Source organism: Meleagris gallopavo, chromosome 4 (assembly GCF_000146605.3).
Source record: "Meleagris gallopavo isolate NT-WF06-2002-E0010 breed Aviagen turkey brand Nicholas breeding stock chromosome 4, Turkey_5.1, whole genome shotgun sequence".
NCBI lineage: Eukaryota > Metazoa > Chordata > Aves > Galliformes > Phasianidae > Meleagris > Meleagris gallopavo.
Genome location: NC_015014.2, coordinates 48,292,300 through 48,320,248, shown reverse-complemented (window position 1 = coordinate 48,320,248; position 27,949 = coordinate 48,292,300). Strand labels below are relative to the sequence as shown.

The 27,949-nt window shown below is 40.7% G+C and overlaps 1 protein-coding gene across 5 annotated transcripts in view; it reads right to left on the bottom strand.

Moving 5' to 3' along the window:
• APBB2 (amyloid beta precursor protein binding family B member 2) overlaps positions 1-27,902 on the bottom strand; it is a 150,532-nt gene extending 122,630 nt beyond the window's left edge. For 3 of the 5 annotated variants that reach the window (XM_010710246.3, XM_019614890.2, XM_019614891.2), the window contains exons 1-2: positions 27,787-27,809; positions 14,682-14,823 (exon numbers count right to left, since the gene is read on the bottom strand). The gene's annotated coding sequence lies outside the window, so the exon portion shown is untranslated. Of the gene's footprint in view, positions 1-14,681; positions 14,824-27,786 lie in introns of those variants that run through there. The other 2 variants (XM_010710245.3, XM_019614889.2) reach the window with 2 other exon arrangements.
• Between the last annotated feature and the right edge of the window lie 47 nt (positions 27,903-27,949).

The following is a 27,949-nucleotide window of genomic DNA, read 5'->3' as shown; positions in this document are numbered from 1 at the left end:
AAAAAGAGAAAGTGATTTGCATTATATGAGATGACTGGAAGCAGATGTAAACCTGTTGAAATCAGTGACTGCTTTTAAAAATGCATTAATATTTACTTTGAAAACAATGAAAAGTGACAAAAATGCCATGCTGCCACACACAGGTAGACAGGCAGGATTTTCTCTTGCAGAAAATTGCCTTCCAGTACTTATGAAGCAGGGGGTTGGCAGGTCCCTAAGGGCGGAGGGAAAACCTGGAGCAACTCTCCTCTCCTAAAAACTAGTCTGAGTAGTGCTATGCCTCTTGCAGAGGCCAAAGCAAGCCAGAAATCAAGCTCCCCTGCATTACAGCTTCTCTATACGAGTGGTGTCAGAAAGCAAGACTGGGGAGAGTCTAAGAAGCACTCAGAAGAAGCAGAGCATTTCCAGACTTATGTTTGCCAAGTTTCTAGCTGTAACTTTAAACTTCTGCATGTCACTGGCTTGCATTTCCCACTGGAATTACAGAACAGCTCTGTAGGCGACAGAATCCATACAATCTTGAGTGCTTTGCAGCTCTATAAAGAGAATGAAGCAGCCTTTTCTGTCTCATTTATCACTGCCAATCTCAACAACAAACTGATGTGTAGATCAGCAGCAGAAAAGTTTTGACATATTGAGAATACTTTGCAAATAGTGTTAATGCAACACTTTTACGGCACTTCTATTCTGAGTATGTGCAGTAGATATTAACTGATCAATTACTAAAGAGACCTGAACAACGGTATCACATTTTAAGAAAATGAGAGCTGTAAATGTGCTGTATTTACACTATTTGAAAAGCATTCTTTATTTAGATTTTTGTGGTAACTGGTAAGTAAAAGGACTGCAGTTTATAATTTGAATGTTTTCATTCCCCATGGTCCAAAACAGCAGAATCACTACAACTATTTTAAGTACGAAGAAAAGAAAAGCAAACAAATCACTGACTTGAATAGAGCTGAACCTTTACTGAGTAACTTCAGATGGAGTTCTCCAACACAGCAACAACATAGTCACATAGGTTATCTTGCTAAAAGAAACTCTGCACAAGTACTAGAGCAAAGCATGCATTACATGCCAAGCAAAATGCATAAAGATTGCATTTCCGCTGTGATGTCACCTTACCAATCTGTTAAAACACAGCTTGTATAGGAGGAGTAGGCACAAGCTCATTCTCAGGCTCATAAGCAAATGGGGACTAGACACTTAATAGAGAACCAATAGCTACTGCACGAGGAGCGCTGTTATCATTGCAGGTAGCACTATTCATTATTTAACACCACCAATTAATCTCAGAAGAGCTCTGCAGCAGGTTACTGCTGAAGTTGAACAGACTGCATCTCCAGAAATACCTTTTATTAGAACAGCTCCCCTGCAGCTTTTGCCTTCTGCAAACACTCTAGACTCAATATGCAGCTCCAGCCACCGCACCTACACCACACTGATATTAGTCAGCAAAAGAGACACTAAAAAGGATGAGGAAGATGAATCTTATCTGCAAAGTCATGTAATATCTCTGCTCAACAATATTCCTAAGCAGAGAAAAAAAAAAAAAAGGAAAACAATATTTATTTCCTTAAAAATCATGCGCGGAAGTGAGTTTTATGTAAGAAAATTGCACATATTGATTCAGAAGTTTTAAGAGACTAAACAGTGAAGGAAAATCAACTTTCTCTTAGTTTTGCAGCTCTCCTGCAAAGGCTGAAGGGAATTTTAATGAAGCTATGCACTTGTATTTAACATTACTGAGTAAACGACGATACTGCTCAACTTAGTAACATTCTTTCTCCCTGCACCTTCATATCTTAGAGTTAATACACTAAAGAACAAATACACACACACCAGTGTCTGTTTCCCAGGAGGATGCCAGCCCCATGAGCTTAGTAAGGTAAGTAAGACAAGCAAGGTAACAGCTTGTCTTTAGCCTCAAATATCACAGATTAACTTTCCAAACTATCAGAGAAATTGCAGACTGTTTCTCTCCCACTTTGCCCACTTAGCTGCCACAGAAACACGGAACGCATTCTCTCTGGGAGCTCACAGGCAAGCCTGCAGCAAGCACTTCTGCACAGGACAGTTATTGCCCACTACATTGAGGCAAGCTTCTGGGAATTCTTTTTCCTCCTTAGCTAAGACTATTTTTATATAGGAGAAAGAAAACCCTCCCCCTTCCTGATGCAAGTTTTAGAATGCATTCACAACTCCCAAGTAAAACTACACGGTACTCTGAGAACTACCCAGGTACAGTAAGAGTACTTGGTTTACCTTGTAGCGAGACAATCCAAAATAACTACAATTAGAGGAAAGAAAAAAACCTCATCATGTAGCAAGACCCCTGTGTTGCCACATTCGTGATGCCCAGAAATAAGACGAAGCAGACGACAACCCAGGCATCCTTGCTGTGCCTACTTAGGAGTCATAGCTAAGGAGTGGTCTGTCTCAAAGTCAACTACTGCTGTGTCAGGTAGAAATATCTGAAGCACAAGCCTTCTGCCCCAAAAACTTGATCAGCACATGATCAGCCTGGATTCAGCAGTTCTTGCAGCAGGACAGGCAGTATTTTGCCTCCAGCCCCACAGCAAGCAATCTTCACACACTGACTACCACTACAAAATGGTGGGGAGGAGGCTGAGAAACCCAGACTCTATACCAAACATCCTTGAGTACCGAGAGCCAGAGGCTTTCAATAACTGAGACGATTCACAGAGCCAAGCAAAACAGCAGTGACAGACCTGGAAAGGTATTTACTAGCAAGGCCCCATCAATGGGAACCATTCTGCCTGGTTCCTCCAGAGGCCTGTAAGCACCAGCCATCCACTTCCTCTGCCAACCCCCATCCCCAAAATGGCACTGCTTGAGCACAGACAAAGGCACACTGTTTTCCCTCACTGCTTTATGTCAAGAACATGAAATGCCATTGGGCAGAAGTCCAAAAAAATAAGGGAAAGAGAAAACACTTGAAAAGTTTCAGCAGGACTGAAGGGCCTATGAATTAGCTCAGTTTTGCTAAAATGCTTACTATTCAGGCTAGTTAAGAATAACATTACACACATATTTTTTTTAATAAGAGTTTGTATTACAGTTTTGCTGTGCCTAACATATTCTACCTATAGCTTGTATTCCTCCCTTAGTGTCAGAAATCCAATTAATCTCAACATCACAGAAAGAAAACAAAGTATTTCAACTTCCTACTCACCAACCAAACACAACTTAGGAGTTTAAACAGGGAGACATCACAGACACCTTGAGACACACATCAGCCAGAGGTATGCTTTGCAAACAATATTGCAGTCACCTCTGTATTTCCAAACCAAGTCTTCTGGAACGTTCTTCACAGAACATCGCTGCTTCAAAATTTCTGTTCTTCCGAGAATGTGTTTTGCTGAAAGATCTACTACTATCTTTTGAAAAGCACTCCACAAAGCTTGCAAATATTTCCTCCCTCTACCCTTGGGCATGTTAAATCATGCCTGAAAGAATCACAAACCACAATTCAGGTGGGCACTCTGCTACATTCTCTCCAAAGTTACTCTGGGGCATCCCCTCCACTCCAAGTACTTCTGTGTCTGACTGCCAATTTAAAATTGCACCTCCTGTACGCTCCCACTGCTGCGTGCTAATATTCTCAAGCCGCTGCAAACTTCAACACACAAGCATTTTTATGTATGTTGAGACAAACATGTCTAGAGAGGGACAGCCATTATATCCAGTTTGCAGATAAGGAAAAGACAGAAGTTAGCAGAGATGAAGAATTAAAATAAATATTGAGACATTAAAAAAACAAAACAAACAAACAAACAAAACAGTAAAATGCATTACAAACAATTCATTCAATTTCAGCTGCAATAGTCCCAAAGACAACAATGTAGAGAAGTAATTTGGACAGCGGGATAGGTAGCCACACAAGAACCTCATATCTTCGTTTGGTTTTTTTTTAATTACAAACATCAAGGTTCAGTTTTGTGAAAGCCCAGACTTAGAAGAATCCTCCAGAAAAGAATTAGCACCCTTCCCGATTAATAGATAAGGGAAATCACCCCCTGCATGTACCTATCCACAACAGTACTCAGTTCAGCTACTGTTCACCCTCCAGAGTGAGGTGAGGTGCCTCCCACAACAGCAACAGGGCCTGAATTCTCCCCAAGCTGCACAACTTTACCATGCAACTTGGTCTCTCCCTTTGCACAGCACAGGAGTACCTTCACAGATGTTCAGTAGCCAGCAGCAACATCTGGATGTCTTCCTCAGATCCCACTTTGTTCCATGACATCTCCAACTTGCTCTGGGTCACAGAATCACAGAATGGCCAGGGTTGGAAGGGACCTCAAGGATCACAGATCTCCAACTCCCCTGCCACATGCAGGGCCACATTTAATACTAGACCAGGCTGCCCAGCTCCATCCAAATATAAAATTTCTAACTCCACAGTACATGGCAGCTGAGTCCCCCAGAATCACAGCCATAAAAAGGCCACCAGCAGTACTAACACAACATGATCTCCCTGCAATTAGCCTTTCCTCTGGTCTTCACAATTTCCCTCACTAACTGAAACAAGCTCTTATTCTTCCCATCTTGAGAACTTCTTCCATTCTGGTACTTTTCTCTTTAATACACAGCAGTTATTACTGACAGAAATGCAGTCAGCTGAAAAGTGCTTAGTGAGCATCAAAAGCCTGCCTTCTTCCTTAACTTCTGTTTTAAGTGTCTAAATAAGAACTAATTCCTTTAAAAGCAAATCACTTTGCACTTTTCAGTTAGCAGCATACTTCTGCCAGAGTTTTCATTTTGTTGGTCAGATTCTGCCAATATTCCTGCTTTTTAGCCATACAGACCAACTGTTTCATACATAAACTGCTTTGTACTCAACCTAACACTGAATTAATGTCACTGATAACCAATTACTTAGATAATATAGAAACCATATGGACATACTGAAAATCCCTGCACAGTTCTTATGGTTCCACACACACACAAAAAAAAGGCAGAAAAATACATCTAGCTTGCTGTTACAATGAAAGGAGAGTGCACATACACACAATTCAGCTGTCCCAGCTAACAAACTGCAGGCTGGTTTAAGAGAAAAGAGCAGAGCATGGCTTAATAAACCACAAAAAACCTAGGCTAAATCCTTAATAATAAAGACAAAAAGAAAAGTGACTGAACGAGGCTATTCATAAGAAACACCACACCAGTGCTTTGCTCCATTGTTCTCCACAAAGGGTTTGGATTTTGAGGTTGTATATCATCACCCACAAAGTCTCCTGATGAAAATGGAACTGAACGCCACCAATGGTCTCTCTGTGCTTCCACTGGATTTAAAAACAAACAACACAAGCCAGCTGTAGGCAGTGTGAAGGTTCTACAGCTATATATCTGCATAACAGAAATTTAGATTCCTTTGAAATGTGAAGTATTTTTAAAGCATTAGCATTCTGCTTTTACGAACTACTTCCATGAGCATCCATGAAGCACAATAAGCTAGCCAGACAAACATATATCCATTACCACAGCAGGAGTAATTCTGAAATGCAGCAACAGGTCCAGATCACCTGTCCCTAATCTGCAGGGTAACAAACTGGATTCAGGCACCTCTCAGAAGCATTTCATAAATTGTGTGCCCAGCTTCTTCAAGGCACAAGCAGAAACAGGATCTTCCTTGCTTCTCAGCACCAACCTGACAAGTCAGACTGTTTTGTACTATCAGATAAGAACCAGCTTTTGAAAGTGAGGAGTCTGACAGCTAATCAGAGGAAATTCACCCCAGGGAGCTGAACGCTTTGCTTCTCCAGGAATCATGAAACATATCCAGTTGCTTCTAGCACAGACGTCCAATTAGGCAGCAACCCACACTGCTAACACTGCAGCCCAAATCTAGCAGCTTGCCTAAAAGGCATCACCACCACAAACGTCAGTATAATCTGGTTTACACTGCTGTTGAGTAATGCTTTAAGAGCACACTGCCATTATTTTTCTTTACATTACAAACTGCAGAGCATAAAAACACATGTCAAAGACATATCTTGAAAAAAGGTAGTAATATGCTTTCTTCTAGACTGCTGATAATTGACAAAACTGAAGAGCTGGGAACACAGCACGGGTGTGCTGTCTGCATATTTTGTTCATCGGGTTACCACAAAAAATGCAAAAGGCCTCCAGAAAACCCCTACCTAAACTCAGCCAGAAACACATACCACAGAAGCACAGTTGTTCCACTAACAAAGCAGCCTTTGGGGTGGTTTTTATGCACTGATTAAGCTGTTAGAAGCATTCAAAGGTACCCCACCTATATGGGAACGCATTCCTCAGAGCCTGAAAAAAAAACAACCATAAGTCCTGTCTTTCATTGAAGATCTCTGAAACTGTAACAGAGAACACATTGCTTCCTTCCTAACCTCTTATATACAATTGTATTTCTGTTCAGGAGTCTTAGCTTCCTCCTCATGTTAACCCAAATTTGATGACTATATCAGCAGGTTTACCCCATTGAAACTGAAAATTTATAAAACAGTAAGGCTTAAATACCTTCAGGTACAGTGCTATAACATACTAGAGTAAAAATGTAAAGACAGTAAGCACTGACAGCCTTGACAAGTGATTTTTCTTTTTTTCTTTTTTTTTTTAACCTTTTAAAGTCTTTTCTTTTAAACAGTAAATGCAAAAGGAAAGCTAATGTCAGCTAACGTACAGGAGCACACTGATTCTAGAGCACAGAGCTACACCCCCATGTAGCACTGTCCCATACTGCTAAGGCTGCTTGGAGCCACCCAATCTGCAGCACAGTGCTTCTAGCCTGAACTCAATTACATGAAACCAGCTCCGACCTCCTCTGCACCCACTGCACAGTTGTGTGCAATGCTGATAACCCTCCCACAATAACAGAGAGTGGGTGGGCTGCGCAATGCAGGAAAATTCCAGCAACACTTATCTGAACAAGACAAAGTACTCTCAAGCAGCACGTGCAATTCTGCCCTGAAGTGTTTTAGTTGGATAGGTGCTGGGTACTGGTTTAGCAAATAAAAAATCTGTAGAATCCTAATTCTTCCTTCAGCGTGCCAGCTTCATAAAATGAAGCATTTCCTTTTGTGAGTCTGCTTGCAGGACTTCCTCTCATTCAGCAAATGGTTTTATAACAAAAATTGAAGTGCTGTTCTTTTTCCAGACATCTCCACACCTCCACCTCCACTGCAACTCATCACCTAATGGTAAATATGTGAGGTGGCAAGATTTTCAAGCACTGCAAAAGAAAGAAATAACTACCCCGAGTGAACACCACTCAACTGTATGCGGAGGATCACAAATAAAAGCCAGAATCAATTTGATGCAATGCATCACATTTTCAATGCTTCTAAAGTAATTGACATCGATTGTCCAAAGAAAAGACGAATTAAATTAAGAAGAAAGTGGCTACTATCTTGGACAGCAACAGAAATAATGGGTCCAATCAGAATACTATATACAGAAACAAGTTAAGAGCAGGAAAATACTGGACCCACATGAATAGAATTATTGATTAACACTCAATCACCATTTGATCTCAGCAGTGTGCTCACATGCTGCTTGATAAACTTCCCTGAAGTAAGTAACACACACACCATTATCTGGGCTAATCTTCCAGTTGTTCCTCAAGTCAAGAAATTTTTTTATAGAGAACGTCTTCTTTTGAATACTTCCTTTCTCTTACAAACTCAACCTTTTCTCTGCACATGTAAGTGCTGAGATGTTAACATGCAGGCACAGAAATGCATTTTTATTTAAAAACAATGGCAGAAACCTCAAATTCTGACCAATATCATTAAAAAAAAAAAGTGAATGTGCTGAAGGTGTTTTTTTGTTTTTCATTTGTTTTCTTGTTCGTATTAGTGCTATTTTCTTTTTAGCCTTGTGCAATGCTTCCTTGCTTTTGCATTTTGGCTAAGGAAACAAAAAAATCACCCTTTCTTGTATTAACACCATAAACTTTAAGCCAGAACAGAAGCAGGAAATACAGGAAGTCTCACAGGAAAGTCAGCCAGTTTAATTTTATTGTTGGAAGCTACCCCAAATTTTCTATTAACATTTGAAGAGAGAATAGTTATGAACATTTAATCTTTAAAGTTCATACACACCAAAATCAGAGCTATATGCAAACTGGTGTTTTTATCAAATCAGACTTTTGCCATCCTAACATCAAGTCCACCACATTTATGGATTCTGCTCTGATGTTATATTTAATAAAACCACAGAGCCTTGGTTCCTCAGGATAGTGACTATACATTTTGAGTTAAAAATGCCATTGTCGATCATTAAAATTTAATATTGAACTATGCCCTCAGCACTCAAGAGTTTAACTACAATGCACAGAAATGCTCAGAAAGCTGTACTTAAAAGCATATACTTTTGATCATGTAACTAAAACTACTGAAGCCCTGCCCATCAGTTTTGGACCAGAGGATGGCAACCAGCACATAAAAGCGATGCTCCACACACCATGGAATGGACTGCACACTTTCATCTTTATTGCCCAGTGTTAACACCAAACAGTGACTTAAAAAAAAAAAAAAGTTAATAGAATATGCACATGTATATGAGAAGTGAACTAAAAATGGAAGGAAATAGAGTTCTCATGCCTGAGTCATCAGAGTTGGTGTATTTCTTGGCATGAAGTTTGATAAGGAAGGAAGAGGAAGTCTTGAGATTGGAATACACGCAAGTTTTCAGTGCTTCCAGAGCAATTGAGAAGCACTGGCCAAAGAAAAAAAGCAATTTAATTTTAGTTAAAATATTTTTTTCCCTAATTCTTGTCACCAAGGCAGGACCCTGCCTTCATTCTTTGAGCTACCGCATTACTCATATGATTATCAGTGCAGATGTATTTTACAAAATGAATTCACAAAAGAACCCAAAGGAACTGGATTGCTCTGATTACCACCAAGAACTGTAACATGAGCCCAAATTTTTCTGGTCACCACATCTAATAACTCTGGTGAGCAGAGCATTTTTTAGAGCAGCTTTGACATTCAGTATTTCCTGAAGCATTTTGAACAAGGCACATTCTGTGCTCCCTACTCAGTCAAGAGAGGATGGAAACAAGGACTGCCATGTGTTTTCCCAGGGGATGATCAGTTAAGAGGGATACACACACAAGAGATGGACAAAGGTGAGAAAAATAAGGGCTTAATATGCATGGTAGCTGAGTTTAGCAGCAATCTCCCATAGCCCTGTGCTACAGAATATTTCACAGATCAGTGAACTGAAAGCAAGGCCGTGAGGGGAGAGAGGGAGGGTAGTAACATCAGCAGATGACATGCTGATGTAAAGCAGGATCTGACAAGACTGTCAGGAGTTCTCGGAGAATTAAGTGATACGGATGGATAAGAAATACAACATCAATGAAATTCAGTATTAACAAACGTAGATTAATACACATGAAATGCTAACTTTTACCTAAGTTATAAAACCTTACAGGATTTTTAATTAAACCATAAATTCTAGAAAGGGACTTGGAATGGCTCAGAAAAAAAAAAAAAAAAAGCTCAAATATGCAGCCATGGTTTTAAAACAGACAAAAAAAAAACCTACCACACAAAAGAAAACAGAACCATGAATTCCACACCCTTGCATGAACAGAACTGACATGAACAATGAAGTTCTAATAAATGCCTTCTAAAAGACAATATGGCAAACTCATAGAGTAATCTGGTGTGCAACCACCCCAAAAGATGCTACTAAACCCATTCTGGTTTCAGAAACAAGAAATATGTCTAGCTCTGGGAAAGGACCCAGAAAAATTACCATACAGCCACAATCAGATACTTAAAACGCAAGTTTTAGATCAGAGATAATCTGTGAGATAGTGTTCATGCAGAACACAGTCTGTCAGAACCTCCAACATCCATGCATGTGGGAAGACAGTGCCACGTAAACAGCACCCAAGAGCTGCATAGTTACCACTGAATGCTGTTTGATCACTGACTCACTTCTTACATAGCTCTAGAATTTGGATTTTTGTGACACTTTGATACACTTCCTATCTGGAGATTTGACAGACCATCTACTCAAACCGCAGAGTTCTCCCCCTCTTTTTGTTACTCCACAGGGGACACGACAGAATCCCCTATGTAAATCACTAGAAGCTTAAATTGTTTTGAAAATTGAATATTAAGCATTTGGGAATGTATGATTTCCTTACTAATTCTCTCAGTTCTGCACGTCCAGCTAAAGACATCTCAACCCTTTCACCTCAGGAAGTACGTATTTAGGGCATATTTAGTGGGCAAAGATCTGTTTTCTCAGAGAACTAATGTCCTGGCTTGAAGCTTAGATAAATCAATACCCCATGGATTAAAGCACTTCACTGCTCTCTGGGAGGAGTCCATAAGAATTTCTTTCAAGCTGAAGAAAAATAAAAACTCTAAGCCTTTTTCCGCCTTTCGTAATTAAAGAAAACATTATCAACTCTCAACATGGAAAAAAAAGTTCTCTCTGAAGGCCAAGATTTGTTGAAACCATCAAGATTTGTTACATTTCTCACGTGTATCTTCGTGTTTCACCAAGCAGACCACTTGGTCATTAAGTCATTAAGCCTGCAGCCTTCATCTTTCTGGGATAGGAACCTTGCGGTTGCTGAGACCCATTGGACACACAGAGCCACTCGGAACCCCGACCCACCCAAGTCTCCTTTCTAGGAGCCCATGACAGCAACTTACTAACGCAAGGCTCTGCAGCAGCTTCCTCAAAACATTTTTCTACTCAAAGGAATCGTTAAAGAAAATTCATACTTTTTTTAATATAGTATTAACGTTCATGCAAGTCCAAATATCTGCTCCTTTCACCTACAAGAGAACCAGTACTGTTGTCCAAGTTACTGCATTTTCAGGCTGCTCTCTTCTCCAGTGCATAATTTCTTCCAGGTCATCAACGTCCCATCTTCTTCACAGGATTTCCTTTTAACAGTTCCTTTGGTTTGAGACATTGGCTTGGGAAAAGCGTGTCTCTACCCGTATTTTTTCACTACTAAAAACCCAGACATCACCTCTTTACCAACAGAAAGATGATGACCAGGTTCCCTCTCTTTCCTGATACCAATTCCACTGAGATTAAACACTTAAACATGATGAAAGCCACTCCATACTTAGAAAAAAATCCTCAGTAATTCACCAAAATGTGAAGACAATCCATAGAGAGGGATATAATATCAATCAATAAATAATTCACCAGTAATTATTTCAGTACAGATGCTAGAGAAGTGCAATGCCAACAATAATACTGTGTGCATATGTAAAATACCTTGTAATTTCCTTTTCTACTTGTCCCTACACAACAGTAAATTACCAGCACTCGATAGGTCTGCATGGTTGGAAGATGTAAGCGTCATCAGTAAAGAAGATGCAACTGAAAATCCTCCACTGTTTCCTCTCAAAGCTCATCAGCTCCACTGCCTGCTGACCCTCTCCACATTCATCTCTAGGCTGCATTAGATTTTGCTCCCTAACATAAGAACTCTTTAGACAACTGCTTGTAGAAAAAGATGGCTTGTCCAGATCTAAGTGTTTCCCAGGTCTATCAGAGGCCACTTAAAACTTACAAGATTGGAACAAAATAAAGATTTGACAGGAGTAGTTTGTGTGTAAAAAGATCAATTCTCTAAAAACAGCTATCTGTACTCAAACATAAAATGGAGTTGCTTGTCTCAAATCTAAGATGAATGGACTGCTGATGAAAACAGTAATCCTTTCAGCTCAATTTCAATTCTTTCAGAACAGCCCTAGGCCTGTCCTCAGGATGCAGGTGCCACTTGGACAAGTACGGAACAAAAAGCAAAGAGCAGGCACTTGCAAAATGAGGATATGAAAGCATGATATAGTCCAAGCAGAAAATCTACCCATCAGCTGTAATGAAAGGCTATGCCTGCAAGAAGCAGGACAATGGGAAACCAAATGGGACATCAATAAGAAAAGAGGTATCTGACATCTATTCAACAATTCACTGCAGAAGAATCTTGGGAGAGAGGGAAAAAAAAGGAAGAATAAAGAAAAGCACTAAAAATGAGAACATGAAATCCCATCCACCATAAGTACCCAAGACACTGGCAAATCCCTCTCTACTGAGGTGCCAGGTTAGTCCTATCCAGAAACAAATGCAATTTGTTCTCTACTTTTCAACAGGGTGACCTTACACAACTGTCTTCGGCAGGTGCTAGGAGCCAGCATTCCCATTCAGATACAAGCCATGTTTGGAAACCGGCTTCCATCGGAGACTTATTAGGTGTACCTTCATATACTAAACCAATTTGAAGGATACATTAAAAAACAGTAGCTCTTCCCTACTGTGCTTGTATGCCTTAATCAAAACAAAACCAAAGTCTGGAGGAGGAGTTTCATTTATTAACCTCGCTGCAATCATAATTGGATAGTCTAACTGCTCAGATTATTCCAGCGATTCAACAGCAGTGCAATACAAATAAAGATATCTGTACAAAGTGGACTGCAAAGAACTGAAAATTAAGACCTAATTAACTATACATTTGTGCATCATTGCCCTCTATTAGAGTATGGAAAACTGAAGGCAACATGCTATTATACATCATGTGCTATTATTCACTTAAGCGTCTAAATTACAGAGTTTGGGAGACAGTAGTTACGAGCTTATTAAAAAGCCATTTAGTTCACCATATAATACACAGACTCTTTTAGAGACTGAAATGGGAAGCATAAAAGCAGCATGTGAATAGCAAGTCTCAATGAGAAATTATTCCTGCTGCCGTAATGACAGATTTCCCCTCCAGAATTCTGTTTCCCCTATCACACTGAGCCACAGCAAGCACTACAGAAGCATTTCGAGAGTCTGATTCACACACTTCACATTTGCCTTATTTAAAATTTTGAAGAAAAAAGCTTACTGAGTGCAAACTGTAAGAGGTGTTCACAATTCCCCAGACAGCTGTACAAAATTGCTGATATAAACTAAACAAGGATGAAGTTAAGAGACCTAAAAATTCAGATTAAACTTGTTTTTTCAGACCAGAAATTCTTGGGGCATGAGAGTGAAACAAACGTCTACATGGGTGAGAGCAGTGACACAGGTTGGGTTATTATAGAAGTAGAGAACATCCTTGGATGTGCAAATAGTTAGATGTGGGGATAAAAACAAATTTAATGTGTGCAGCGTATGCTACGGATGGCTTTGGCACAGCTTGCTCAGACACAAACAAGATGCTGGGCAGCCATCAATCACATTGCCCTTAATGAATTCGTGCTGATGCTTCACACTCAGCTATTGCCTTTTGTATTTCTTTCTTATCCTTTTCACCTTGTGCCTAATTGATTACAAGCTCCACTAACATTGGAATTTGTTCAGCTCGACAGCACGCGGGGTGAGAAAGGAGCACCGGAGATGGGTTGTGGCTGAGCAGTCAGTCCCAAGCTAGGCAACAGCACCCTGCCAATCCCACCATTGGCACAGAGTGAGGCCAGGGATCGATGCTGGAGTCTGATGGACACCCCAGACCCATGCACACTTCCATGGCCCTGCATGGACCAGACACTTCTAAATAAATCCTTTCCTGCCCTGCAAACGCCTACTCCCAAAACACAAATTCAAGGTTTTATCCACTCAGCATTTCAGAAGCCATTTAATGTCAGAAATAGTTTTCTGAACACTCCCTTCCTTTTCCCTCAGAGGACTTCACAGAGCATCGGGAAGAGTAAAGAAAACTTCCTTTCAGAGCTTAAAGTATTTTTAATAGGAATATATAATCAAAATAGGCTAAAATATTTAAAAGAATTCCTCAACTGTGGTTTGTTTCATGTGAAGGAATTCATGTGCCTTTATCATAGAGACCACAGCTGCTGAGCTAAAACAATATCTTACATTCCATTTTTCTTCTCTTCATTATTCCTTCAGCATTAATTCACATTAACCACAGCATAACTTTTATCTTAACAGCTGATAAGAGTTTTTGAAGTACTCATTTATACAACTTCTGTTTGAGTCAAGAAGGCCATTAGCATCTCCATGTTTGACAGAGATAAACTGCAGCCATCCCTGCACAGTACAAAAGTAATGCAAGCAACGCCTCTCCCACACTATTTTACTTATTCAATATACATGTCCTTAGTTAGCAGCACTAAGCAGAAAGGAACCCTTCTACAATCAAGTGTGCCACACACTGATTTTCTAACAATAAGAGTTTAACACCATCAGTAACTAATATCATATGTATATGATCATATCATATGTATATGCATATTTACAATACTTATGTTTATAAATACAGCTCATTAGTTTGCTGTCATGTTAAAACACTTTCCAGTGCCACTCTCTCCATTAACCATGTCACCATCTCTGCCAAGTTTGGCTCAAAAGGCAGAAATGGGTGACAGGAGTTGCAATACCTTCATCATGTTCTGCTTTGCTCTAGCACGATGCACATTATTCTTCATTTCACTTCTCCGCACATTTCAAACTTTTGCATTAAGGAGAGTAAAGTAATTGGAATAGAGTATCTCAATATTAATGTTTTCAAGAGTTGAGCAAGAAACTAATGAAAAAACAGTTGTACTTAGCCACATACATTTTCTGGATCACATTTAAGCATGCTGATGTATCACAATGTTGATCATACTTCTAACAGCATATACGAGGGAATAAGGTACATAAAAGAAAAAAGTCTCTTTTTATTCCAAAAATGCCTTGAAACTTACATTTCCAAGAAAGTTTCTTCATTTCAACATGAAGAGCTTCAGTTCAGTGCAGAGTGCCAGAAGCAGGCTTCCAGATCAGTGCAGCTGCTTGAGTGGCCAATGAGCTGCTGGGCTTCACCCTCCTCACTGAACAAAGCAATTGCTGATGGGGAAAAAACAGTGATTAAACATGTAAGTTACTTCAAAAGAGGCTAGAAAGCTATCTTCTAGTCAGCTTTTTCTGGCAGTGATTCCAGGTCATTTACGAAGTCTTCCTTCATCTTACAAGATCTATATTAAGAGCTGAACTGAAGAACCAGCCAGATGAATTCCACTTGTCCCCACTCCTGGATGTGTCACACTTACTGACGCATTAGTTGTTGTCTACATAGGCAACTTCTCACTCACAGAAGGCATTTGCATTGAAGAAGTCTCCCCAGGAGCTAAGGAAAATGATGCCTAGGGACACCTACGTCTCCACTCCTGCTACAGCTCAGTAAGGATAGACAGATGCAAATCTATTTTACTGCCAATTGCACAGTATTACTCAAGCCACATCCCTCCACCTTTTCTCTCAAACACATCAGCAGAGTTACCAAATATTTAATATATGCAGGAATCCTAACATAAATGAGACATTAGAACATGCCTTAAATTCTTCTGCACTGCCAATTCAAGCAGATACTTTTGTGATTAAGCACAATGCAGTTATGCAGAGAGCAGAGATGGGCACCTTCACAGCATAGATCCACGTCTGCATCCCTTTGTTTGGATGCCTTGTAACTGCTTTCAGCACTGAATGTCTCCATTCTGACGGCTGTGCTGCATCACACATACCACAGCCAGTGCACAGTTGTGAGACATGAATCCAAACACAGCTCCCCCTTCACAGCCCCTTTGGGGAAAAGGCAGCACAGTCCATAAATCCCATAGTAGAGGTGGAAAAAAGACACACGTTCACGTGAACTAAGTGACATGCTTTTGAAACATGAATCAGGCCTAAGGAGCATCAGAGGGAAGTAGTTCATCTATCCCATCAGCATCAGTGGGAAAAATAAGCTGGCCACAAATCAAAGTCCTACAGGTGTTAAGACACTGCTTAAAATGCAAAAACAAGGCAGAAGAATTACACCTTGCTGAGTAAAATAAACAAGCTCTTTTTGGCAAGTAAAGCCATTTTCCCAGACAATCAAAATCCCTGTGGTGACTTAGCAGTATCCCAAACCATTGGGACCCACAACCCTGAGGAAGTCGGAAACAGTGTCTTTCACAGAACTGAGTACGCTCAGTGTCACGGTTAAGTCACAGTCATAAGAGTTCATAAGTGACCATAGGTAAGCCATGGTTACAGCACTCCTCACAGCCCTGTCTTACCCCAACTCTATGTTACTTTTCAAGTAACACAGTAGGCATCACTGACAATGGTGATGAACCCCTTTACGTTATAGATGAAAAACATATTTCCTATGCTGCTCTTTCCACCTCAAGCCATAACAACTGTTTGAATAAAGACCTGACAAACTCAATGCATGTATTCTAACTCACATTTCAAGGTTAAAGAAAATCACTCTGACATAGCCTACCTATGGATAAACTTACAATGCAATTCGTCCCTTGGGCTTTTAATTACTCTTTCCTTCAACGTTTGTTTTAAAACCTTACATATCACATTCCTGTTTCTTCTGTAAACACACAGTGTCATGCCTCCAACACACCAACTGGTGCCATTTAGGGAAATAAATCACTTCTGCACAAATTCGTCTTCTACTAGAAACAAAATCAAGAAATAGCAAAGAATGAAAACTCAGCACCCCAATGGGCAATGTAGATGTTTAAAAATTGTTTCAAGGTAAAAACAAACAAACATGGAACACAGAAAATCCACAAAACTTCTTCAGTACAGACAGGGCTGATGTACAAGTGGAGAATAAACAACATGTTAAGGTCACCCAAGCAAACACAAGGTTTTTCTAGAGCTTCTCATTCAATAGTCCCAAAACATAGTACTTTGCTAAAAATTCAGTTTGTGTTTTCCCTCCAAAAGAAAAAAATTAAACATCTACATTTTTCTTAACAGAATGCATGCACCAATTTCTTTTTGCCATAGATCAGTGGCGTTCCTACCACTTCACTGTGCCACTTGTCCAAACAGCTGCTGCAACAGGTAACGTAACCACTATTAACATACAATCTACATCCAGCATTTTAGTTCAGTGCCTTAATGCAGTTAAAAAAAATTCCTATCTTCCCATCAGTGTTTCGGGGGGTACTCCATCATGATGCACTTCAGGTTCACCAGGGAGGCAGGAGCCACCACTGGTGGCTACCACCTGCTGCCTCCTGAGCGCTGAGCAAGGCAGGTAGGCAGCCAGGTAACTACAGCTTTGGCTGACCACTTCAAATCCCATTTCTGCAAGCTCTTTGGTCCCTGTAAGCTTTTATTAGTGGAGGTCACACACCACCGGACCAGACCTGTACTGTTATTTCAGTACAATGGTTAACCCCATTAATATCCTGTGGCCACTCCATGGCACCAACCTGCTTCAGTTGCATTGCTCTCTGCAATTGCAAAACTGAGAGGTTCTCCCCAGCTGGAGCTCCTTAGGGTAACTGTTTTGCTTTAAGTTTAAGCATTTTATTGAACTTGAGATGATAACGTGGTGCCTTCGAAGCAGCTACGACTCACAACTTTCAAAACAACCATTTCAAAAGCACAGGTAATTTTACCACCTATTTCCATACCACTACCAATATGCAAATACTTTCTGTATCGTATTATAGAAAGCTTCTCTAGAGGAGCCAAGTTTTAATGTGTGTACTGCTCTGCTTGAAAAAAAGGATTCTTTCATGAAAAGCTTTTGAGAAAGGCAGAAATGCTGCTCATCCCCAAGCCTGCCACATCCAGACAACACCTTGTTGAAAAATGTTGGGTTTTGTTTTCATTTTTATCATCCAGCTGTGACTGTTTTACTAGCTTTATACTGCATCTCTCAAGATCTTCTTAAACTTTCTGCTGTACCATGAAAGCATTTGAGTTATCTTACATTTCTGAGTTAGAAGCAGTAAATAAATGTTACAGACACCTCTACATTAGGAATTGCAAGGAAAATGCAAAGGAGCATAGCTTGAAATTCCTAGACCCAAGCTTTCATTTCTCAGAAACAATTCATATTTATTATCAAATTTAGCTACTTTTAGAATCTTTCAGGACTAATACAGGTCTTAAAACAAAAAACTAAATCAACAGTTTTAAAACTATCCATGTGTACATATATACACATACACACAAAACATCATTAGGGTACTTATAATGTACTCGGTATAAAGCATGCCTTCCTAATGCTCCATGGTGCAGTTTTATCTCAAGGTTAGCAACTAGTTCTGTGTGTGGAAGTTTGGCTTATTTCACTCTGAGTCTTGCAGCTCATTTCATCATCCAGCCCCTTTGTGTAATTAAAATTAATCAATTTATATGCTGGCCACTGCCTCTACCTGAGTTCACTGGCAAGCATCCTTCTTGAGCAGTGTTTGGGAGCATCAGTACCTTCATTTTGGAGTCACAGGTACATGCATCACCATACACTTACACTATACACCTTAGAGTATCTTTGTCTTTTTTAAAATCTAAGTTCAGCTTAATCCTTTCTTCTACAGTTTCCACACCGCCTCTGGCAAGGAATGTTATCCCACCACGGTGTTTACCTACATCAAAAATATTTTCCTGTAATCTCGTTTCAGAGAAGAACCCTAGTGCTGTCAAAACCCAGTTTTACTACGTCTCCTGAACTGATCCCATACTATCCACTCCTGGTTTTACTGCTGGCGTGTTCTGTGTATTAGCAGTCTTATTTTAAACCTTGGCACGGGCATAACTTAAATAATCCATGGATTTAAAACATCCTTGGCACTTAGTGAGATGAACCTTAACAGCTTGCTGGGAGTGACAGGATTTATCAGGTCAAAAATTAAGGGGTTACAAGCCCAAATCTCAGATTTATAGCACAAGCTCATGTTTCTTAATTTAAGTCCTAATGTGAGCTGGAATACTGTCAACCAGCTTCACTGTTATTTTTTCCAGGCCCATATTTACACTTCCAGATTGTTCAGAAGCACACAGCAGAAGCAGAGGAGCAGGTCAAATCCCTCAAAGTGAATCTTCTGCTTGAGTTATCTGTCCTCAAATGGATCTTCGGTGTATCACAGTTATAGCCACAAGAACTCGAAGAAGGAGAATCCAAGCTTTAAATTTAGGAAAATAACCATTTCATTCAACACATTCACAAAAACTTGAGTTAGGAAGAACTCAAGTTCTTCCTAGCTATCAACCAAAAAAAAAAAAGACACCACTGCATCTGTGGCTACCCACTGGCTGCCAACCAGAACAAAGACACTGGAAAAACCATAAGCCATGCCTGTGTTTCACAGCCAGGATGTGGCAGTGCTGGTGACTCTCAACACAGGCCAGGAAACAAATAAAATGCAACTCCCACCTGAGGTACAAATGCATCAGTTCCCATCACTCCTGGTCTGCCTTGGCTCCACATCTCCTACAGCGCTCTGATGTCCCTAGGAGACTAGCAATTCTCCCCCCTTAACCACCCTCCCCACTAGGGGAACTAGGAATGCCCAGATCAGGCTGGATGTGGTCCTGGGAAGACAGATCTAGTGGGTGGCAACTCTGCCCATGGCAGGGCGTTGGAACTAGATGATCTTTAAGACCTAAGCCATTCTGTGATTCTATGGTTACTTTCAATTCATTGCATTATCCCTGCATCCGGCTTATATTTCGCTGCAAGACTGTCAGTACACTGCCAGACTTCACAGACCCTACTCCCAGGACCACTTATGTGACTGCCTGATGATCTGCACCCAGTGTTATCACATTAGAATATATCTCATAGGTCTTCAAGAGAGACCTATTAGCCTCTAAATGCCCATACACCTACCCCAAACTGCTTTCTGTAAATTGTTTTGGTATACAGAATATACTGATCATTAAGCTTAGTTCTTTTTTTTTTTTTTTTAACATATCCCTGTGTCAAAGGGAAATACATAGGAGAATTCACCAAAAATGAAGCTGAGAAGAAACAAGAATTGGCAAAAAATGCAGTTAGATAAACGCTGATGTAACAACATGTAAAGATCATAAAAATAAGGCTAGAACACATTGATATAGCCAAGCATTGTTTGCTAGCAGTTCTTGCACATGTTTAAGTAACAGCACATGTTTAAAGCAAATACTGTCTTCTCACCAAGTTATTTTAATCTCCTTGGGTAGTCATCTCATCAGCCCACAAACTTATATAACAATAAATCCAATCTCAAATATTCCTGAGGAACAAAGATTGAATATTTGAAGTTATTTTGCTTCTGTTGTCACATACACAAGTCTCTTCAAACATTTTTCTTATATCTGATGGCCTTTTAAGCTAACATTTTAAATTCCTCAAAAAAATTATCTTATTTGCCAGAAAAAACAAAGCTTTCCACATCCAGGAGTGTTAGCTAAACCCCTCCCTATACTGATGGCCTCACATTGTTTCACTGTTTTCCAGAAGTGTGGTGAAAACACAAAACAAAGAAAAACAAAAAAATACCAAAACCATGCAAGTAGGTTCTCACTGGACTTTAAAAATATGACTTATTTCTCAGGTACACAGTTCTCACCACTATTCAGATTCAAGTGACATAATCTTCACCACCTTTCTCTTCTTCTTTACCCATCAGTATACGTGTCATTTCTACTGTTTTTTTAAGCTGACCTTCATATCTGTACCTTTGGGAAAAACTAATATCAAAATAAAATTTAATTTCCTGAAGGGCAAAGTTTGTTTCATACTGTTTCATTTTCTTCTCAAGTTTCACAGCTTAATAAGAATTTAACGCTAAGTAATGAAGAGCATGATTTCATCCTGTTAGCCTGGATGAACAGAAAATCTTGGTGGGAATTGTATTTTGTAGAAGCACACACCCTCTGCACATTGCTATCTTGTGAAGTTCTACATCTCTGCACGTGTTTTCAATTCCTCAGCATCTCCAACAGGCAGACAAAGAGGCTTCCATCCTGCAGCCATCGGGATCAATCCTGCTCCCATCCCAGCAATGGGAAGGAGAGCACCAATGGCTGGTGAGATTTTTTTTAGAGAAAATAGCAAGAGATATTTATATAACTTTCCCTTGAATTATTTTACAGCATTCTAAGAAAAAAGGGTTACCGGAATTTAACTCTGTCCTAACATGCTTCAATAGAAACATAAATATCTCTTATCCCTATGCTTGTTTCTTTCAGGATCAGCCCGGTGATGCATCCAGCAAGAATTCCCTGCAGCAAAACCATGGGCACCATCTTCAGTGGCAGAGGACTGCAGGCACAACCCACAGGATAGCCAGCATGACTTTTGGAAATTATTTCTGCTTGTTCCACCTAACAAAGAGATCTCTCACTGCCATCTCACACCACTCCAGCAGCTGTCCATGAATCAGGCTTCAACTTTTGATTCAGTTTCATGTTAACATCTAAGTGCCTACCAGCTCTGCCTTCCGCAAAAACCTGAAGCTGATGTGGCACTCTGGGAAAATTGGGGGACTAACACCCAATACATGCTCCCAGCTCCACTGGAAATCACAGGGCTTGCAGGAGCTCCGTTGGTGTTCCGTGGTGGTAGGTGGGGAAGGCAAAGCAACCAGCAAGATCTCCTTCCTCTTCTAAGATTATTGGCCCTACACCTATATGCATGCCATGGAAACTAGATCCAGGGCACACAGGATACTTTGTAAGGCTACATGATGACATAGTGCTTAAGGTTTTCTAAGTACGATGCATGCCAAAATCATCTAGGTTTCCTACTGCATTTACTTTCAGACAAATAGCTCCATAAGTTTGTACATCACGCTCTACATACATATATCTTTGTATTGTGTAAATAATCAAATTAAACTATCTTTCCATTATGCTGTGTTTAAATCTCAATTTAATCAGGATAGCACTGAATTCTCCTTATGAGAGAACACCTCCTCCATATTCCTCTGCCTTGTGATTTCCTTTCATCTTACATAGCCACACAATTTCATACCTTGCAGAGAAACATCCTTTCCTGACAATAATCCTCTTTGCAAACAGAATTAACAAGGCAAATGTAAACACTGTAGCAATGAACTAGTTGTCATATTTACCTAAGCTACTGCCTCCAGTTCCAGATAATGAAATTCTGTATTAAATACATAGGATGGCTTAATGTCAAGCTCCTACTTTTCTAAATTAGGCAGCTAGCCAATAAGCACCCTGCAGCACCTCCCTCCATTCCATTTGAGAAATTATACTTAAGAAGTTTCCAATAAAGGCTGAACTAATTTGTGCCAATATTAGTCACACCAAGTTACTGTAATTCAGTGAGTGGAATACATCCTATCCTGAAAATGCTACAAAGAAGCTATATGTTTCCACAAACAGACAACAACAAAATAGGAAAACTTTAGGGTGGCTTACTCTGTTCTAACAAGTTGATTCATAAAGGTAAAGAACATTTTGTGCCTGCCAGTTTCTCTCCCTTTGGAATCTGTCCTTTACACACAATAATTACACCAGGAAACCTCTCCCCACATCCAACTAACAAAAACAAGAAAAATTAGTTCTAATATAGTCCTGTATGAACCACATTTTAGTGCCTGTAACAAGCTTACGGGTGTTTTTTAAACATGTGTTCTACACTGGATATCTGCAGATGTTTAGAAATGTTTCTTTCGCTCCTTGTGAAAATTAAACTGTGCTTGCATTAATGGGAAGAAAAAAAAAAACCCAACACCCTTCAACAAAGAAACTAAATACTGCAGAACTGCTCAAAAGCATATCATAGCTGAGCATGCCTGATGCTTCCAAAACAAGGGTTTTCCCGAGGGCAGGCAGAGCTGATGCTTGTCTGATGGGATACATTACCTGGGGTACAACACAACCCAGCAAGGAAGACAAAGGAAAGAAAGATTTCTAAAGGAAAAAAAATAAAATAAAATAAAAGACTGGGAAACAGTAAGAGCTAGATGACTGAATCGGAAGGCTACAACTCTATTCTGGCATTGTTACACAGGGACACCACTGAGATTTCAGCAGAGGTTTTTAAATTCTGAAGCCCAAAAGATTAAGCTGTCAAGAAGAAGCCTGACATAAGTTTGCTGAGGAGTACTTTAGCAGCACCAGCACTATTCATAAAGCAAAATAAACCAGAATTACAAGCATTGGTTATCTTGCATTCAGATCAGAAGTGAAAACCTGCACATTCTGTAGCAAACCTTTCTCTGTCAAGCAGCATTAGTCTTACTGTACTATTACTGAAACTAACAGTTTACATTCAGAAGAAATACCCAAGAGTAAACCATGTCTGACTCCATTCATCTCAGACCTGTTTTAGATTTCTATCAACTGCAGCACACAGACTACCGATAAAAGCAGAAATCTGCATCTTTTTAATCATGCTAACTGTTATGCAGAATGCTTTAAAAGGCACTAATCAGTGTTATACAAGATGCAGTGTTTCTTCAGCAGAAATGAAAAATCTGAGCACTTACTCAAAAAAATGCCACATTTTCAGGGGAGACAGAAGCTCAGCATATTTCAGTTTAAAAAAAGAAAATCCATGCAACCGTAGGAGACAGAACTTAGAGATCCACCCTAGATCTTCAACTAAACTGAGCCTCATTTTTTCATTCTGAACACACAGAAGACCCACACGGCTCAGCAGCGGCCTGCAGATGCACAAGGCCTGGAACTACCGAAGTTCTTCAACGGTGCCGAACACAGATAGGGTGTAGCCATATGCTTCAAACTACATGGATTTCCAAAAGGACTTCAAATTCCCTTCCCCCAGAGGTGAGGGGTTTCTTAAGGGAACTAAGGTGAGAGAAGTAAGGGGAAAGGTCCTGTGTGGACAGAAAGAGGGCTGAAAAATGGAAATGGTAAGGATAAGGGTACCCAGTCTCTTCCTGCAGTGAGCAGGAGTCACCAGTGAAGTTCTGTAGCCATCTGTGCTGAGACCTGAGCTCTGCGACACACACATGAGATCACGAAGGGGTCTGAGCAGTGGGCTAAGGAACATTGCTGATGGAACAGCTATCTGGGTAACAAGGAGGGGATGTGAGGAATTCCAGACAATCCTGTGAGACCGAGCTGTGAACTAACAAATAAACACAAGTGGCAAAAGATGTACAAGAGAAAGGTACAACCATGACTTCACACAACTAATGGACTCCAAAACGATCACACGCCAGTACATCTTAATATTCACATATCCAGGAAACTACCTTGGTAGCAATCCAGAAAGCTAATAAAATGTTACAAATCATTAAGAAAACAAAGCATGGTTACACCACTACGTAACACCAAAGCTCACCTATGTGTTGAAAACTAAGTCGCCAAACAAAGGAGCCCAGACAAGAACAAAGAGAATGAGGGAAATCTCAAACAACCTGAAGAAGGTCCAGACATGCAGCACACCTGACCAAAGGTCACGGTGCCTGCAATAAGATCCCAGGGGGCTGCAGACAGATCAGATAAGTATTCGGGATAGAAAGCCACCAGACATTCTGAGAAAGGCAGAGGGTATACCCAGCTCCAACAATCCCCAGCTGAGAACAACCAGAGCTTCTGAGAGCACATATAGAGGGGGTTCTGCATAAAGTCATCCTGTTCCTATTTTTCCCTGCAGAACATATTTTTTTTTAAAAAGGGCAACTAAAGCAGGACACCACAGGGAGCATTCTCAATGGTAACCCCTGCTTCTTAAAGCTCTGAGGACAGCAATGTTCTGTTCAGATCCATACCAAGACAAGGACAGGGTAACAGGTCCAGTGGTGCTGGGGTGCTTGCCCTTGAGATATGGAGCCCATCAGCCCACAGAGCAGCTCAGAGGGGCAGCAGGAGGTCAGCAGAAGATCTCTGCTTTTGGTGGGGAGGTAGACTGGAAGGTTATACAGCAAAAAGCACCCTTATGCTCGGGAAGAGCCAGGTGAAGAACTGTACCTTTATACACTAGATATACGCGTCCCAGGGTTTTCTGCTTCCCACAAAAGGGATGCGAGTCAGAGGAGAACATCATAAATGCACCCATCTTCACTCCTCCTCAGTGAATTTTCACGTTTGATTTCAGTGGGCCACAAATTAGCCTAATGTATAAGTCAGCCTGCAAGAGCTCTTCTCTGTGACGGCACAAGGCCACTTTCTTTCAGAGCAGACAGGAAGGGAAGGGAAGCATGCAGAAGCACTCAGAGGCATCTCAGGGGTGCGACCCGCTGAGCATCCTCTGGCAGCATCGCATCCTGTGTGGCCATTGCACTAGACTAACTCTTGGTAGGTTCACTGCAGCTGCTCTTCCATTTTTATATTTGTTACATCTTCTAGAAGCTGTCATGTACTTATGAGAGTCATAGGACCTAGTGCATAGCATCTGCAGCTGGTTGTATTTAGTGTTGCACACACAATATTTTTAGAATGGTCTACAGGCTTCTGAACAAGTGGAACTGTTGTAACCACTACTCAAGATAAATCTCAGCTGTTCTGCAAAACAGTAAGTGAAACAAATCCCGTGCGCAATGACATACACTAGACCTTTCTTCAAAGTTACTTCACATTTCATTCATCCAAGTCCTCTAACCACAGCACAGTTTAGAGCACTGCTCTCAGTTCATACCATCTGGATCTGCTACCCCTCTCAATTTCTGTTTTTGAGAATCTGTGAATTACTTCAACTAATAAAAATGTTTTCTAAAGTTTATTTTTTAACCTGAAGGATAAGCTCAAACAGGTCACACTTAGACTAAAGAACTGTCCCTTTTTGCACAGTTTTGATGTAAAAAAAAACAAAAAAAACAATTAGTTTTGACTTGATTAGGTACTAAGTCAACACTTAGCATTTTGGAAGAAAAAAGCCTAAACTCGCAAAAATATCTCAGAAAGCATCCACTAAGCACACTGCAATGCTTTCTAAGCAGTGATACAATCTGTAAAGCAAGCATTTTATTTTAATGTCATTTCTGAATGTCAGATTTTTAAAATAAGAAGCACTGGCACAGAAAATCTATATCCAGTTAGCACAGCATACAGAAAAGGTTTCCTGAGTCACCAAGTCTCTCTTTTAATACCACAGCCAAGCACATGACAAACTTCCTCGATATATCTTTAAGAGGCAGTCAGGGGTCCTGCTTCCATTCCTCCCATTTGAAGGTCATTCCAGAACCTCACTCCATTTAGGGAAGAAACAGTCTCAATTCCTGCTTAAGTTTATTCATGCCAGTTTACATCCATTTGTTCCCATGCCAACATCGTTCTTTAGTTTAAATAGCTCCTCTCCTCTTCTAGTGTTTATATCCCTGCTGTATTCGCAGACTGGAATCATATCCCCTCTCTCAGCCCTCATTTGCTTGGCTAGAAGGGCCTGGCTTTTCTCACCTCCTCTGGTAACACTGCTGCTTCTTCTCCCCAGTTACCCTCTGCACCTGTCCCAACTGAAGCACCCGGCATGCTCCAAGAGCCCTCACATATCCCACCAGTCCTTCACCACCACATTCACCTGTCCACAGCAATAGGATGGCAGCAGTGTGGCCAGTGAGGAGCTAACACACCCAGCAAGTTCTCCTCCTGCTATGCTGCTCCCAGCTGCAAAGTCCCACTCACAGTAGAGCGGACAAAGGCAAAATCTCATCTTTGCCCTCAGGAGATCTATATACAATGCAGTACAAATACATTACAGTATTGTGTGTTTTCAGCATGGATTCCAAGTGTAATTGCACATCCTAACATATTGCTTCTGAACAGTATGGATCTTTTATCTGGCAGAGATCTCATCCACTGATTACTCACCGTCACCTACCACCCAGTAAGATCTGTTTCAGTCTTTGCCCAGCCTCTGGTAAGAAATCCTTGCAGCAGGCAATCTCTAGTACTCAAATCTCTCCTAACCAGCCCCCCAAATCACAACTCCCTGTAGCTCCAATGCTCAGCAGTACTGCTTAAGCATTTCCTAAGGAAAGCACTGCCCTCCTGATAAGAAAGGACAGCAGAATCCACCCGGGACCCAGTAAAAATGAACATTTTGGGTCACTGATTCCTAACATATTTGCAAAAATGGAAAAACAAGAAAAAGAAGTAATCCAAGTTTCCACAGTATGCATCCCTGTGTTCCTCCTGAAGAGTCCTCTCCGAACCTTCATTTCTCTAAAACAGCAGAAAAACAAGAACAGAACCCAGAAATACTCCATCAAACACTCATCACTGCAAAGGAAAAACCAAAATACCCACACACTTAATGTGGCTGCTCTACACAAGGAAGTTACTCAGCCAAGATTTTGTCACAAGGTCATCATCATATGAGGATGTCTCTCCTTTTAAGTGCCAAAACATCTGCACACATTTCAACTAAACTTAATTAAGGCTGGCAGAAAATAGTTTCAGACAAGACAGTCAACTCATTGAGGCTTTTCAAAAGTGCTACAGCATGAGATGGCAGAATGGTGCCATATATCAGATCTAGAATGAACTGGAGACACACATCAGCAAACCAGAGGACACAGCAAGCCTGCAGTCAGCAGCCTGTATCTCTGCTCTGGGATAACGCAGAGGGTCTGACACAAAGCCTTGCAACTTGCTGCAGGTACTGGTATCCTGCACAACTTGCTGCAGACATCATCACCCTGCAAAACTACCAGCAGCTTCCACAATGCCTACTAGCAAACCTACACTGAGAACGCAGTCTGGTTTTCATTTAAAGCACATAATCACAGTCATTCTCCCTAACAAGCAGGAGCCTGGCCAAGAACCTAAAGCACAGTGATCAAGCAGGCAAAGCAAGCAAGTACAAATACAAACCATGACACTTTTCATTTTATTTCATCTGTCCGAATTCTCTCTCAAGCCGCGATGGAAGCAGCTTCACTGTTGTCATGAGACCTAAGCTAAGAAGTTCAGAGGAATTACACCAGGTCCACATTTTGTTCTGAGGACTGTTTCTTTACATACTCCCATTCGCAATGCTGTGTACAAACCTCAAGTATTATTTAACCGGAGCCGAACTTCAAAAAGCTCAGTCTAACATTCAATAAATTATAATAACAACTACACTAGCTACTTCTAGAGGCACTTTACCCGCTTCTCATGCCGTTTTACCTCCCCACACCCAACAAAGCGAGATCCACCGCAGCTCCCTAGCTGTGCAGGAGGGAACGCCGGCATCGCGCTGCCGCCCGGGCCGCCAGCAGTAGCAGCAGGAACAGCAGCAGCTCCCGCTCCGCCCTCGCCCCGCCGGCAG